The sequence below is a fragment of the Watersipora subatra genome, chromosome 8, assembly GCF_963576615.1.
Source record: "Watersipora subatra chromosome 8, tzWatSuba1.1, whole genome shotgun sequence".
NCBI classification, from domain to species: Eukaryota; Metazoa; Bryozoa; class Gymnolaemata; order Cheilostomatida; family Watersiporidae; genus Watersipora; species Watersipora subatra.
In genome coordinates, this window is record NC_088715.1 from 8399486 (window position 1) to 8415964 (window position 16479).

Sequence of the window (16479 nt, forward strand, 5' to 3'; positions counted from 1 at the left end):
GAATGTTCTTCTAATGAATTGCGTACAATGTTACTATAATGTACTGAGCATAACCGTCGACAATATTATTTCCTTAAGCTATACAACATTCCACCAACATTACGTCTCCGAAGCAACCTAATTTTTCTATAATGTGCCATGCTTAACCTTCACACAACATCTCTTCTCAAGGCTGCCGGACATTCAACAAATATTGCACCTTAGATATATACGAAGACTTTTACTAGATTATTCTTAAAATAATCTTTGTGAGCATCTCAATAGTTAGGGCATGGTTCCGAAGCTGTATATTTTGGTACAAACAGTTGCATGATATAATAACAAAAAATAATATGAAACACAATAAAAATATGGCTATAAAATGACTAAACTCTATATATATTGCCATCATCAAAACATGGCAGAAAAATACCACAACCTTTACACCAGAATAAATTATATATCAATGATACACAGAGACAAACAAGCAAAGCTATGATCATATTTGTGAATAATGCTACAGTCCACCAAATGCATTACCACATTAGACTAAAGTTTTTCCAGCTCGTCCGTCCTTGGATTGTGGTGGCGAAGGCTGTTCTTTCATCCAACAATTCAGATTACAGTACAATCCTTTAAGCCCTAAAATGTGAAGAAGCATTTATATTAGCAGATGAGAACTGCTAAAAAGTACAGAATACAAACAAAGCAAATATGAGTATAAACTAAATATGGCAACACCCTGTTAACAATGTAATTATGAACATCGAGGTTGATCTGCCACATCACAGTGTCACTTGCTAGATACATGAAATAGTACCAGCAATACTTTTCTTTTCACTATTTGTGGGCACTCTATAATAAGGTAATATTGTTCACTCATTCAAGTTTTTGGAATCGCGATTCCTCATAATAGGCACAGGTGGATACAAGAGTGCACAACCACCACATTTTCAAAATTATCCTAATCAGCTTTTTATTTAATGGCTTCATAAATGAGCTTCCTATAAGGCTGCAACTTCATATTGGCATATTATGAAAAATGCACAAGCATATCATATTTAGGGTTGCGCTAATAGTAAGTTTCTTCAGAAGCAACTAATGTCCTAGTCACATCGTTCTTATGCTGAATTATCATTTTAATAATTTGAAATTTAAAAAAAAAAGTTGTTGTAGAATAGCAATGCGGTAAATTAATTAGTAAATCTCATGTAGCAAAAAACACGAACTTGGACATATCCATTAAAAAATAATAACAAACTGTAAGCTAACAACTCCGCATTAGTCGAGTTATTCACTTGGAGTAAACCTTTCTGATGAGACGCTATATGTGCAAACAGCTATATACACAGGTAAATGAGAAGCACTGCTAATGCTATTGCAGATTGTTCCAAAGCTTTAAGAAACGCCGTGCAGATATTTAATGAAAAATTAAACGATAAGATTTTGTAAGTTTTAGTTGATCTAGAAGTATGCGAGCAGCCTGCCTTTTCAATTTCCTTTATAAGCTTGTTTGAATTAGCGCGTACACTCTTTTAAAAAGACATAGTCAATCGGCTATTGTTGCCTCTTACATATTGTCAAATCCTTCAATCATACCTATCTTATATCACAATCAAATAGCTGAAAATCATGTCATAAAAAGAGAAAAAGAAATTACATCGCACTACTAGCTCTAAGTTGAGATTTTGGTAAAAGGCAGCACGATTCTCAACCTAACATGCTTATCACAAGTTATACATAATCTAACACAATGCGAACTTTCAAGAGTTGCTTTCTTAATTATCTACATGTGCACACAACTCTTAGATTTCCATATTTTCTCTGCTTAAAATTCTGATGTGCTAGGTAGTTTGTGTTGAAATGTGCTTCCAATCTGCCAAAAAAATCTACGTTTTGTACTACAGCATTTCTAAATTTGAAACTAATTTTTCCAACTTTCAATAACAAAAATCGCAGTTAAAGGGAGAGTAACTATAGATCTATCGTAAATTCAAGAGTACAAGTCGAGATCTGAAGTTTGGTTCGAAAATCCTGGTTTTGACATGTACATACCGTGACCTCTTCCATGGCCCAAATCTTTTATTCGCTAATAGTTCAATCGGGATCAGAGGCGGGCAATGCGTAGCTGAAGAAATGGCATTCAAAACACCATCAGTAAGGACGCCTTTTTTGGCGCCGTCGGGAATACTACAATTAACAAAAGCCTGAGAGTAGCATGTTATAGTGAAGATCACAGAGAACAAAAAACAAGCACTTAACCAACGTACTGGTTCACCTCAATACAATAACAAAACCGCTACCTCGGATAATAGGTATTCAACAGTGTAGCAATGCCGCAAGACAGATTTCTGTCAGAAATCGTGATTCATGTACAAGAAAAAGGTGTGAATGCCCAATAGTGGATGTGTCAAATGGATTACTGAAGTGTGGCTTTGTAGGCAGATACTACAAAAACCAACATCAAAATCAAAACATATCACGTAATTCCAGAAGAGAATCCTAGTGATGACATTTCGAATGGTGAATAATGGGGACCTGGTGTTCCAATCAGCTCACATTGAGTAGGATTACTGGTATTGCAGTATTTTATAAATAAATTCCTATATGTGATATCATGTAATTTTGATTCGCAACGGTTTTTTGAAGTATTATACAATATTCCTAGCTACTGCGCATCGCTTTCCTTGCCGCGATAATCTCGTTGAGCTAAAAAGAATTATAATTATAAGGGCATACAAGTTAAAGGGCATTGGGTTCGCTCTTCTAACGAAATGATATACATACGCGTCGGCTTGTCGGACGACACGGAACGTTCATCAATCGGTGGATAGACTATCACCATCCATCTGACACAACATGTATATGTGGCGAACTGATCAGTTGCGATGTGTTCACACTGTCGCGTCTTACTTTGACACGTTTAACGCATGGTCATAGCCTAATGGACCCTAGTCATTTTTGCGATATGTCTAATAAAGTGCGAAAATATAAATTTGTAGTGACTTTTCATTTCATTTACATAAATCATTCAAATTTATTATTATTTTTTATTATTATTTTGTTTGTTTTTATATATGTAATAAAAAATCTATAACATTTTTAATTTGCTTCATTTTAAATAATTTTTTGTTATGAAAGGGGGACAACTTCCAAAAAATGAATCATGCGTTTTTGTACCACTCTAGCTAGAACGTTAGAGGAAAAGGTTTGCTAACGTTATTATAACGCTATTGCAAAACATTGTTATCGAATGTCTCAGCAATGTTACAGGATTGCTACTTTGAAATGTCTGGGTATAAACATTCACATAATATTGTCTTCTAATATATTCGGAACAGTATGGCATTTCACCATTATGGAACATTCAGCAGATGATCTGGTGCAAAATTCCTGCGACATGGGGAGAATGTTACAGAACATTCCACAAGCATGCCTTTCATGATGTTGCCTCAAAGATATTAGCTAACATCCCAGGAACGTTTTCGTGCAGAACATTAGTGGGGTGTAACTGTGTAGACAATTTCTAACATTTTGATGTTTCACAGAATGTTCTTCTAATGAATTGCGTACAATGTTACTATAATGTACTGAGCATAACCGTCGACAATATTATTTCCTTAAGCTATACAACATTCCACCAACATTACGTCTCCGAAGCAACCTAATTTTTCTATAATGTGCCATGCTTAACCTTCACACAACATCTCTTCTCAAGGCTGCCGGACATTCAACAAATATTGCACCTTAGATATATACGAAGACTTTTACTAGATTATTCTTAAAATAATCTTTGTGAGCATCTCAATAGTTAGGGCATGGTTCCGAAGCTGTATATTTTGGTACAAACAGTTGCATGATATAATAACAAAAAATAATATGAAACACAATAAAAATATGGCTATAAAATGACTAAACTCTATATATATTGCCATCATCAAAACATGGCAGAAAAATACCACAACCTTTACACCAGAATAAATTATATATCAATGATACACAGAGACAAACAAGCAAAGCTATGATCATATTTGTGAATAATGCTACAGTCCACCAAATGCATTACCACATTAGACTAAAGTTTTTCCAGCTCGTCCGTCCTTGGATTGTGGTGGCGAAGGCTGTTCTTTCATCCAACAATTCAGATTACAGTACAATCCTTTAAGCCCTAAAATGTGAAGAAGCATTTATATTAGCAGATGAGAACTGCTAAAAAGTACAGAATACAAACAAAGCAAATATGAGTATAAACTAAATATGGCAACACCCTGTTAACAATGTAATTATGAACATCGAGGTTGATCTGCCACATCACAGTGTCACTTGCTAGATACATGAAATAGTACCAGCAATACTTTTCTTTTCACTATTTGTGGGCACTCTATAATAAGGTAATATTGTTCACTCATTCAAGTTTTTGGAATCGCGATTCCTCATAATAGGCACAGGTGGATACAAGAGTGCACAACCACCACATTTTCAAAATTATCCTAATCAGCTTTTTATTTAATGGCTTCATAAATGAGCTTCCTATAAGGCTGCAACTTCATATTGGCATATTATGAAAAATGCACAAGCATATCATATTTAGGGTTGCGCTAATAGTAAGTTTCTTCAGAAGCAACTAATGTCCTAGTCACATCGTTCTTATGCTGAATTATCATTTTAATAATTTGAAATTTAAAAAAAAAAGTTGTTGTAGAATAGCAATGCGGTAAATTAATTAGTAAATCTCATGTAGCAAAAAACACGAACTTGGACATATCCATTAAAAAATAATAACAAACTGTAAGCTAACAACTCCGCATTAGTCGAGTTATTCACTTGGAGTAAACCTTTCTGATGAGACGCTATATGTGCAAACAGCTATATACACAGGTAAATGAGAAGCACTGCTAATGCTATTGCAGATTGTTCCAAAGCTTTAAGAAACGCCGTGCAGATATTTAATGAAAAATTAAACGATAAGATTTTGTAAGTTTTAGTTGATCTAGAAGTATGCGAGCAGCCTGCCTTTTCAATTTCCTTTATAAGCTTGTTTGAATTAGCGCGTACACTCTTTTAAAAAGACATAGTCAATCGGCTATTGTTGCCTCTTACATATTGTCAAATCCTTCAATCATACCTATCTTATATCACAATCAAATAGCTGAAAATCATGTCATAAAAAGAGAAAAAGAAATTACATCGCACTACTAGCTCTAAGTTGAGATTTTGGTAAAAGGCAGCACGATTCTCAACCTAACATGCTTATCACAAGTTATACATAATCTAACACAATGCGAACTTTCAAGAGTTGCTTTCTTAATTATCTACATGTGCACACAACTCTTAGATTTCCATATTTTCTCTGCTTAAAATTCTGATGTGCTAGGTAGTTTGTGTTGAAATGTGCTTCCAATCTGCCAAAAAAATCTACGTTTTGTACTACAGCATTTCTAAATTTGAAACTAATTTTTCCAACTTTCAATAACAAAAATCGCAGTTAAAGGGAGAGTAACTATAGATCTATCGTAAATTCAAGAGTACAAGTCGAGATCTGAAGTTTGGTTCGAAAATCCTGGTTTTGACATGTACATACCGTGACCTCTTCCATGGCCCAAATCTTTTATTCGCTAATAGTTCAATCGGGATCAGAGGCGGGCAATGCGTAGCTGAAGAAATGGCATTCAAAACACCATCAGTAAGGACGCCTTTTTTGGCGCCGTCGGGAATACTACAATTAACAAAAGCCTGAGAGTAGCATGTTATAGTGAAGATCACAGAGAACAAAAAACAAGCACTTAACCAACGTACTGGTTCACCTCAATACAATAACAAAACCGCTACCTCGGATAATAGGTATTCAACAGTGTAGCAATGCCGCAAGACAGATTTCTGTCAGAAATCGTGATTCATGTACAAGAAAAAGGTGTGAATGCCCAATAGTGGATGTGTCAAATGGATTACTGAAGTGTGGCTTTGTAGGCAGATACTACAAAAACCAACATCAAAATCAAAACATATCACGTAATTCCAGAAGAGAATCCTAGTGATGACATTTCGAATGGTGAATAATGGGGACCTGGTGTTCCAATCAGCTCACATTGAGTAGGATTACTGGTATTGCAGTATTTTATAAATAAATTCCTATATGTGATATCATGTAATTTTGATTCGCAACGGTTTTTTGAAGTTGAATTTTACTAGAAATCGTGCCATGAATTACATTACCGTCGTATTTTTGTGCAGACACCGCAGCAATACTATTTAAATTCATGAAAGAAACGAAGTCACTGTTGGGATTCAAACACAAATGCTCTATGGTAACATCTTCCAGCGCAGCGAGCTGGAAGCTTGTAGGTGTAGCATAAATACACACTGGTCAGTGCGCAAGGCGACATTGCAGTAGAAGGACTGGTCTTATGTACTGAATATTATATGGTATGTTTATCGAATTTGATATGGTTGTCACGACGTCACAAGGGCTTAGGGCACAAATAAACAAACTTTCCATGTAGCTGAATTAAAGCATATTGATAACATATTAGTAAGCCTACAACATGTATAATAAAAACACAGACATGTAAAATTTGCAATATTGATGGAAAAATGCAAGAAATATGTCTAGATCTCACCTGTCCCACAGTTATTGATACCGATTCAATTGGTTATGGAGAATTTACTGTTGAGCCGAACCGGTGTATGGTTGGCAAATTGACCATAGTAGTGGTGATTGACTAGATAGCGATTAGACGATTAGTTGCAAGGATAATGGCCAGATCTTGTGAGATTCATTCTAAAAAATCGCAAACAAACTACATTAGAGATCTTGCAAACAGCAAATCGATAAACTATCTATATGGTAAGAATCTAATGGTTATGGACTTGGACTGAGATTGAACCGATAACCTTGTAGTTGCAAACCCTAAATCTGGCCACTAAAAACTGCTGGTTGGTCACTACTAATATTGCTCAACATTTTCCAACTGAATAACAAGTTTAGTAGCTCAGTGGCTAACAAACATGTCTTTACTCATTTGATATATGCGTATAGATCTTCATCTTTATGAAATTTTGGAGACAAAAATAATGGCAAAGAAAGATTTCTTCAAATTAAGTTTAGGAAATGGCGTTCAAACTTGTATCAGAGTTTGTCACATCAGAGTTGTCTTCTCTATTTTATGGCAGTCAAAAACTATTAATGATTCACCATTACTCCGTTTGTACACAACACACAGTCACTCGCAATGATATTTATTATCAACAATGCCTCTGAAGTAGGTAATGAAATCAAAAGATAATGCTACTACTCAGTAACATGCTTTACACATTTTTCTACGCATATATGGCTTCAAAGCCATTTCAATTCTATTAGCAAAAGCTCGCTCAACCAGCAAAAGTGTTTTTATCAGTTATTAAGACATTTGATAACATCGCTGTGATACGTGAAAAAAATCATTTTAAAAGTTGTACTTCTCTTAAAGCACAGAGGTACAGTTAAAGAACGAAAGCAATATGTAACCCTTTTAGTGCCATAGGCCTACTCTTTTTAATGAATTCCTGTTTACAGAAGCGTGACATTTTAAAGACAAATTATATCCATTCTATGACTCGCAAATGCTTTTCAAGCTGTTTTCCAACGTCAAACGCATCCAAGAACGATAATCCACTGCAGTTTACCACCATGGAGTGCAATTATTTATAAACACAGTCTTTAACACTCGGTTTTATTTACGGAGAAAAACTTGAATTTGTACCAATGCAAAAAACTTTACTCACCTGCAATAACGATCACAAAGAGCGTCAATATCATTTATTACTATATTGTGAATTTTATTGCAAGTATTGCAGATGAGTTAAGCATCGTTAAATCATTAATTGAACTACAACAACCGGAAAAATAAATCAGTATGGCGGATATTTCCTCCTCCTAGTTTTGCCTTGTCCGATATTTTCAGGCATAATACGATGTAAATGCATACCTTCGAAATCTTTCGAAGGAGTACGATGCGGATTTTTAGCTTTCCCACGCATCGAACTTCATAAATTCAGAAAAGTTATAACTGAATTGTATGTATATGCCCACAAACAATCTCGGTTGATATTTTGGTTCATAATACAGTAATACAAAAAAGCGTTTAATCTCTTTGTAAAGATTTAATAGACGTAAACTGACAAAACGTCGTAAAACCACGGTTATGGAAGACCAAGCGAGTCATACTTAACGCCGAATACCTGTTGGAGATTCCGACAAGTTGGTGATTTTTTCTGAAACTACCGATGTGATTACCGCTGCCTATACTCATGATGTTGTGTTAAAACTACTAAAAGAGTTCTGAATAAATATCGCCGAGTGATTTATTCACTACTAATGGACGTGATTTGACGCTATTTGGTAAGAAACCTCAAATTGTTGATCAGTTACAAAACTGCCTTACACAAAGCCACTGCACACTCGCAGACCTGCGAAAATGGTGCCCGAAGGGTTGAAATCAACTTGATATCGAATAATGAATACCATATTTGCCTTGTGGTGACCGATTTAACTCATGCACTACTATAAGCCCCTCTGTGGGGCTTACAGACAATTTAAATCAGACGGAAGCCCCTCACTGGAGCTTTTTTTATATTATGTGGTTTGGTTCTCTTTTTGTAGCTACAAGTGAATGGATTCAAATTTTCTTGGTTCAAATGCTTAGTATGGAGACTATTGTAGTGTGTGCTCATGTGAAACTGACAGTAAAGGATTCTTATAAGTATTATATATATAGCATTTGAATTCATTTCATGTGAAACGTTAACTGCGGATGATTCCCAACATCTATAAGCACAAAAGCTCTGAAACGCGATCGTAGAGAGCATACGAATTTCATCGCATCTGACGAAGACTTGCCTTGTTTGGCCTGACCCATTTTGTGAGCAGCTGTTTGAATGGCTTTTGTTGACACAAATTAATTATGTTCAACCTAAAATGAATTACGTAGTGAATAAGTTGAAGACTCTTTTATGAGAAAGAGATTTTGAGGTGATTTTTTTGTGAGCAGTACATCATGTTTATGTTACAAAACTATTTATTGTACTGACTGAAAAGAAAAACGAAGTTGCAAGTTGTCAGTCAAGACTCAATAATCATTTTTTATTTACAGCATGAAACTTTGTTGAGTCCAAAAATAATCCGTCAGACAACAAGCAAAGCAACCTTTTCACTTCTAACATTCCTTGCAAAAAACATAATTTTCAGTGATTTGTCTGCTAATATGTTACACAATTCTAAGAAAATTTATCTTTGCCAAAATTATTTAAGCATTGCCAAGTGGAAGTAACTTTATGCGGATCCATGGTCTATTCTAGCAAATTCAGTAGACTAATTATTATGACATGACCATGTAGTAACTGTAATTTTTAATTTCTGTAATTTATCTAATTGTAATTTTTACAATTTGATATAAATGAGATAATCTTTCTTCGAGTTAAATTCAACAACAAGATTGCATAAAGGTTTGGAAATTTTTTTGAAGGTGCATCCCCCTTTTTCTTATTTTGTAAAGAGCAAATCTGACAATACAACAATCATTTCAACGGGTATGTGAACTGACTGTTTGATATAGCCGCGTAATTGCCTTTAAGCTGTATAAATCATCTATGTGAGAATTTTCTGCAAGTTGACAGGCTCGGTTACGATGGTTGTTTCTTGTGTCATTACTGACCAATGCCCCAGATGGGCGCAAACTATTTTGTAATTGCAAAAGGAAGATTTGTTTAGTAAATTGACAATGTCATATAAGCAAGCTAATAACAATAACTGAACACTTCATTGTTTTGTTAATTATTTGTAATATCTACTGTGACAAGCAACAACAAAAAACGGAGACGGCAAAATTCTCAAATGTTAGTATGCAAGTATTCTTGGCGGTCATAGTCTAAACCTTCAGGTTTTATCACATTCGGCAGTCCATTGATACCTTCGAGTCTTACATCATACATCATGGCAGGGGAGTCTAGATACGTCTGAACTTTTACTTTTCCTAAACCAAACAAAAACATGGCTGTGCATCAAAGTGACTCTGGTAGCATGGTTAGCAAACAGTACACACAACAATCTATGAGAATAACCTGTCATTGTACCGGGGTAAGCTTGGCTGAATAAAAACTTGTGAAAGCTCTTAATTCCTTTAATTTAGAATTATATCCTTAAATTCCTTTAAATTAAATTCCTTTAATTTAGAATTTTCTTTAATTCCTAATTAATTTAGAAAAAATCTAAAAAATGAGCTAATGAGGTGATTGGCAACGGATTCTGACTCTGAGACACTTTTACAAGTAATAGACTTCGTGGCTTAGTGATCGTGTGACCAAGGGATTGATTGCTCATGCCATAGGGTTAATGTCAGCAGGCAAAAAAATAAATACACAAACATTGACACATTGAATAACTCATGTGGCAACTGGCAATCAATTATGAGTGAAAACACACTTAACTCAAGCCTGTGAGTACGACTGATCACAGTGATGTATTGTAGGATGTAATTTTATGTGACTCGGGGAGGCATACGCTGAACCAGCAACTAGTAAGCTACTACACCCATACTATTACTACCAAAAACAAACAGGATAGATCAGAAAAAAAATTCAATAAGACTCACCATGATATTTAAAGTTGCATACTGACCTTTTTCTGATCTTCTCCTTAAGCTCGAAAGGTTTTGTGGTGTTCCCATCATCCACACGAGTAGAAATTCGGACCATGATAATCAAATTTTACTCTGTCTTTGAAATTCCTTTAATGTAAGTCAGCTGACTGAGAATCAGAGTTCTGTCAAAGTTTTTGATGCAGTCACACTTGCAACTGAAGCTAATAGGTTCATCAGACACCATAGGATGAGCTGGTAAGCTGGCAGCAGGTGATTCGGAGTCATTAACCGGAGTATTATACGATTGAATAACAGTTAATCCTTCGGTAAGTTCAACATCGTCCTCTTGTCATCAATAAATTCGGGCATCCGAGCTTGCAGGTCATCAGTAACATGAAAATCTAGGTCTCTAGACATTGTTTCTCCATATTCAGCATCAATTTCATCGAGCAATGTGCCAAGTTCCTCAGAAAAAAAGTTTTTCGAAGGTTTAATTTTTTCACGAGTCGCCATTTTGATGACGTCACGATCGCATAGCAACGACTACGATCGCAAATTTTCGGTATAATGAGCCAATGAAGTCACTTTTTGACTTCAGAAATGAATTCCTCACACTCTGATTGGTTTAGGGTGAAATAATAAACAAAATAGCCATGTGCTCCCCAATAAACCTAATGCAAACTTCGAAGCTTCATTACTAACGATAGTGAATGCCGACTTTTGGTCGATTTTCATGCGAGAGGTCACATATGTATTTTTACTATTAACTAATATCACCATTTGTTTCATTTTTATAAAGTCATTTTAAAATCCATTACCTCTCTTTTAATGTGACGTTTCAATTTCAGATGTCCTGCTACACTCATATTTTCGGTTTCTTATAAAGCAATCGCTAAATCTACAAAGAACCGTGGTGCGCTTCATTGCTATACATTTGTACTGGTATCGTCCATAAAAACTTTTTCAATAGTTTTTCAAAGTAGCTTCTGCTGCAGCAGTAACCTTTGTATACACACGTTTCTACATGTATATAGTCACTGTTATTAATAATTCAGCCTAGTCATGATTTTTATTTTATTTTTTCAATTAAATTGTGCAAGTGCTCTAGAATATCGAATATCAGAATAGGATGAGGTTAAGCACTTTACAAAGAATCACAGCCATCTTTGGTACTAAAAATGATCAGTGCTTGTCCAATTACTACATGAATTATGATGTTATACTTATTTCTTTGGCAATTAGGCTTATTTGTGCTGTTTGTCCGAGGTTGGAAGGAGCAGAAAAGCCTCTGACCTCTTGTATAGAACGCACTAGAGTTTGCGCAAGCAGAGTGCCTCAATAGTTTAATAACCTAACCAGTATGGACAATCATTTGTGTCGCTTTGGTTGTCCACTAGTTTATTGAATGATTCATAAGCAGTTTGTTTGTGTGTGTGTATGTGTGCTCTGGTCACTCGCCTGTTCCCATACACGTCACAAAGTACTGGCGACAGCACCGCATGCTATTAGCGGTAAAATGGGAACCTATGCGCCGGGTACAGCCAAGGACCGCCGATAGTTGCAGACGGCCTCGCAATAGTTTATGGCTGTTCAAATGTCGCAAAAGGCCGCAGGCAAAACCTTCATGTAATGCTCGTACAGGTGAAGGTCACCATTATAGAAACGGCATGGCGAGCGAACATTTTATGTGATTCCTCGATTATGTTTAGCGATGTAGCTTATATGTGAACATATGCCACCGAGCCTAGTGCCGCAAGGGTTTTGCTGCGCAAGTTACCGCCAGAGTTTCGCAATCAATATGTGAACCAGGCTTTAGTATTAAGCTGCGTTCAGATCAGCCGTTGTGCAGAGGCCAAGTTTGATCTGAGGGTGGGTGATTTTGTCCGTTTTTTATTTGCAGGGTCAGATAACTTTAGCTGATATATTTTAGTGAGTCACTCCTTGAATTTTGCTGACTGTTTCCTACAATGTTTTTAGTGAACTTTTTTAGCAAGCTGCCCGATTATTTTGCAGTGCTCATCGCTAATAATGGATAACCATAAGGAGGACGATCTTTTGCTAACATAATGTGCTTCAACTATTATAATAACAGCAGTTTTCCGGGTTGCTGTTACTCATGAGTGAAGCTATGACAATGGCATACACAGATGTGAAGACAAATATGGTGTTCATATTAAAGCCTGGTTTTCATATGACAGCACAAGGCCGCGACGTCCTGCGTGCGTAGGCCAGCTGTGATATGGAAACTTCAACACACGACGATAGCGCAACGTGCGTACGCTAATCGCAAGGATCCAACAGAATGGGTCCTTGCGATGGGTGCGCACGATTATGTATCCCACAATACACCGCTAGACCTTGTCAACCCATCCCATAATTCAAACGGAGGGCTGTTTTCCGAAGAAATCCGTCTCTCCTACGAAAAAGTAAGGAAATTATCCACTCTGTCCAATGCAAGCGTGGTGCCTACGCGCGATATGGAAACACCGCATTGCGGCCCATGAAATGCATTGTGCACGATCACTGGGCTGCGCACGATCATTGTGCTGTCATATGGAAACCAGGCTTTAATGACACTATGGCTCACGGTAAAAAAGATGTCATTGGCTACTCAAATAGAATATCGGCTTTGAAAAAAAATTTTCTCTTTGGACTATATCGGTATCAGGCTTGTTTGCGCTGTTCACACGATACGATTCTCGGTCAGTAGAAAAATTGGTCAGAGAATTGACCCAAAATCGGCTGCTGTGACCGCAGCTTTAGTCCGTTAGATTTAGCTTTCTGCTTTTAGGAGGAAACTTATGTTATGCAAAAGCTATTATAACGAATATTGTTGGTTGGTCACATCGTGTATCTGCTCTAGTAGGGCAGTGGTGTCAGGTTTAATGCTTATTAGTTTGTTGTAGGGGCCTAATAGAAACTGATGTTTTTTTTTTCTTCTCTAGAGGGTATTCTCAGTAGAAGCATATATCTGACTTTCGTTAATTTTTGGCAATTGTTTCCAGTTCTAATTTATTGCAGCTTCAGTGGTAGTGTCTGCCTTTGAATTTTGAGCTAATATAATCGTGCATTGTGGTGCCATTTTGTGAAGCGACCAGCATTTGTAATCTTTAGTTACACACCCCATGAATACTTGTCATTGTGAAACAAAGGAACTCATCATGTTATTCAACTTCTATATTAGTATTTATGCATCCTGTCTTAAGAGTATTATACACATCTTACATAACCACTCATCCCCTTTTATTTAACCATTTCTGATGTGATTAGGAAACAGCTTTCTGGACTCTTGCTAGCTAGCCTGGGCATGGCTCTCGTGGTGGATATGGAGAGAGAGCCTGGGACACATAGCGAAAAAAAGGTAAGATAACTTCTGCAAAACGAGCGACATATGTTACATATGACGCTCAGACTGATACTAATGGAAGCGTGTCGTTAGATTCGTATCTCACGATGTATTAGATGTGGCGCGTTTAAAAGCCTATTGTCACGGTAACGTGACTTGATCTAGTAAAAAGCGCTATTTTTTTGATAGGCTGGGTGGTTACGAAATACCTCGTTTGATAATAAAACGATAGGAACCATAGGCTACTATTCTCTTGCGTTTTCACGTTAGCAGTTTCATTTCCTATACTGATAAAAATGGAGCCATTCAAAAATTACTATCAAAGCTAGGCATAGTCACACTGAGACCAGAACAGTCTCAAGCTTTACAACATATTATCGCAGGTTTTGACCAATTTGTAGTTCTTCCTACTGGCTTCGGAAAGAGTATTTGCTTTCAGATGGCACCGTTTTGCAGTGGTAGGTCCGAGTTGTTCATAATAACTGTCGCGAGTAATAATACTCGTGAGTAAAATAAAACTGAGATTACTTTTTACCAGATAAACTTTTCTTTATTAGCAGCGTGCAATTCATTTTTGTTGTTCTATTGCTATTCGTTTGTTATGTTTGTATTGTTATTGTGAATTTTTTTTATTCAGATGATTCAAATTTTTATTATAATTAAATCAAAACATAATGAATTGAACATATGAAATAATAAAACTGTCGTTATTGATTTATTATGCAACCAACATTTCATACTTACTAACCAGCGTTTGTTTGCTGCCAATTCAGATTGAAAATAATAGATAATACTCGCGTAGATCATAAATAAGACCGTCACATGATACTCCTTCGGAAATAATGATTGTGATATTAGCGACTTCAGAAGTCGGCTTTTAGAGTTGTCTTCCCCGCATGTTGCGATGTGTCCCAGGCTCTCTCTCCCAATCCCCACGAGAGCCATGCCCAGGCTACTTGCTAGCCTTACTGCCTAGGAAGCTTTGCAGCGCCCAATCGTCTGTGATCTACGGATGTGACGATTGCCTGACTGATTAGGCAAACATATATAAGCCTGTGTAGATCAGAAACAATTCGAACTCCATATTTTACTCACGCTCTATGTATCACTCTGCTCTTGTATCACTCTTTATATTTTTAGACTTGCGGAATGAGCATCGGCCATTGACTTGATTAGCCTTCATATATTTTATGTTTTTGCAATTGAAAGTTGGAATTTTTAATAAATATATTCCGTTTTAAAGTTTTTTAACTAAAACAAACCAGACTAATTCTTGACATTAAATCTACACCTAAAATACAGTCCTTTATAAATTCGCAAATCATACACCAACTGCTTGAACCACCAATCCAGCACTTATAGTTAATAATCCTTTAAACAGAGGGTCATTACAATTTCTATGTCATCAGTCAACTATTCAATTGACAAGTTCATTACTGAAGCAGCATGTTTGTGGTGGTTGTAGATAGTAGTTTGTGATTTTGCTGCCAGCAACTTTCTAACAGCAAATTTTTTCCAGCAAAACTGTTGAAAATCTGAGTGTATTGATTTTAACTATATACATTGTATAATAACCGCAAGTACATCACTAACTTCCATACTATACTCCACACAAGTTGCTTGTAAAACTGTGTATCTCATAACTGAATATTGTAAGAAGGCAGATCTCTTCATGAGTGTTTCTATTGTATTCTCAAAAATCTGGTTAATCATTGATTGGCTTGGTTTGCTGAGCATTAGTATCTTTGTCAGACTTATTATTGTCGGCATAGGCCTGAAATCATCAATTGCTTTATTTGTTTTCTCTATAAAACATGTTATAATGGAACTCTATACATAACAACCCAAAGGTAGACAAATGTATTTTATTTTATAATTTTAAAAGTAAAGCACTATGATTCTTCGTCTTAACTTATTAGTATGCTGGACTTGGTAGATGGCATCGAAATCTGCAAGCAAACACATTAACAATCAAATATATTACAGAATAGGAGAATGTGTTCTAAAAATGGTAACTACCCTTGTTGCTAAGCTCGCACCTATTTTTTGGATCAGCTTTAAAATGGCTTTTTTGCTAGAAAAACAGCAATACTGTTTCTAGTGCTTTTTGATTCAACTTAACTAGCCCATGTTTATTACATTTACTGTGACTAGCATGCTCACTTATCACCACTTGCGACTCTACTACATGCCATTCAGCCACCTAAATGCTGAGTATTATTTAATGTCATACGGCAACCAGCTTTATGGATGCAAAGCTTTTATGTGAATTTAATAATATTTTTAAAATTAATTGCTATTAAATCTAAGTGGTAGGTACAATGGCTGGTTTGGAAACTTTGGATAAATTTTGGCACAGTATTCCGATGTAACTCATGAAAAGATCCTGAGACCTTCCGAAATTTATTAAAAATAGCATTCTTTGCAATTGTGTTATGCAATTAAAACTTGATTTTAATGACACAGATGGCTCCTGCCCCTACTTCTCTCATCTAAACCAAGAAAGAGTCATGTAGAAGGTGACGATGACTTCCATAATGA

General features: G+C 36.0%; 2 long non-coding RNA genes across 3 annotated transcripts; both read right to left on the reverse strand.

The window, feature by feature from the left end:
- Positions 1-270: 270 nt before the first annotated feature.
- Positions 271-2435, reverse strand: LOC137402054 (uncharacterized). Of its 2 annotated transcripts, XR_010979432.1 has the most exons (3): positions 2283-2435; positions 2035-2169; positions 271-621 (listed from the first exon to the last, which is right to left on the reverse strand). It is a non-coding gene; the product is annotated as an uncharacterized lncRNA (long non-coding RNA). The 2 variants fall into 2 exon arrangements; XR_010979431.1 differs by lacking the exon at positions 2283-2435 and having other exon boundaries at positions 2035-2256.
- Positions 2436-3796: 1361 nt separating this feature from the next.
- LOC137401549 (uncharacterized) lies at positions 3797-7905 on the reverse strand. The gene is made up of 4 exons (XR_010979349.1): positions 7741-7905; positions 6597-6757; positions 5561-5695; positions 3797-4147 (listed from the first exon to the last, which is right to left on the reverse strand). It is a non-coding gene; the product is annotated as an uncharacterized lncRNA (long non-coding RNA).
- Between the last annotated feature and the right edge of the window lie 8574 nt (positions 7906-16479).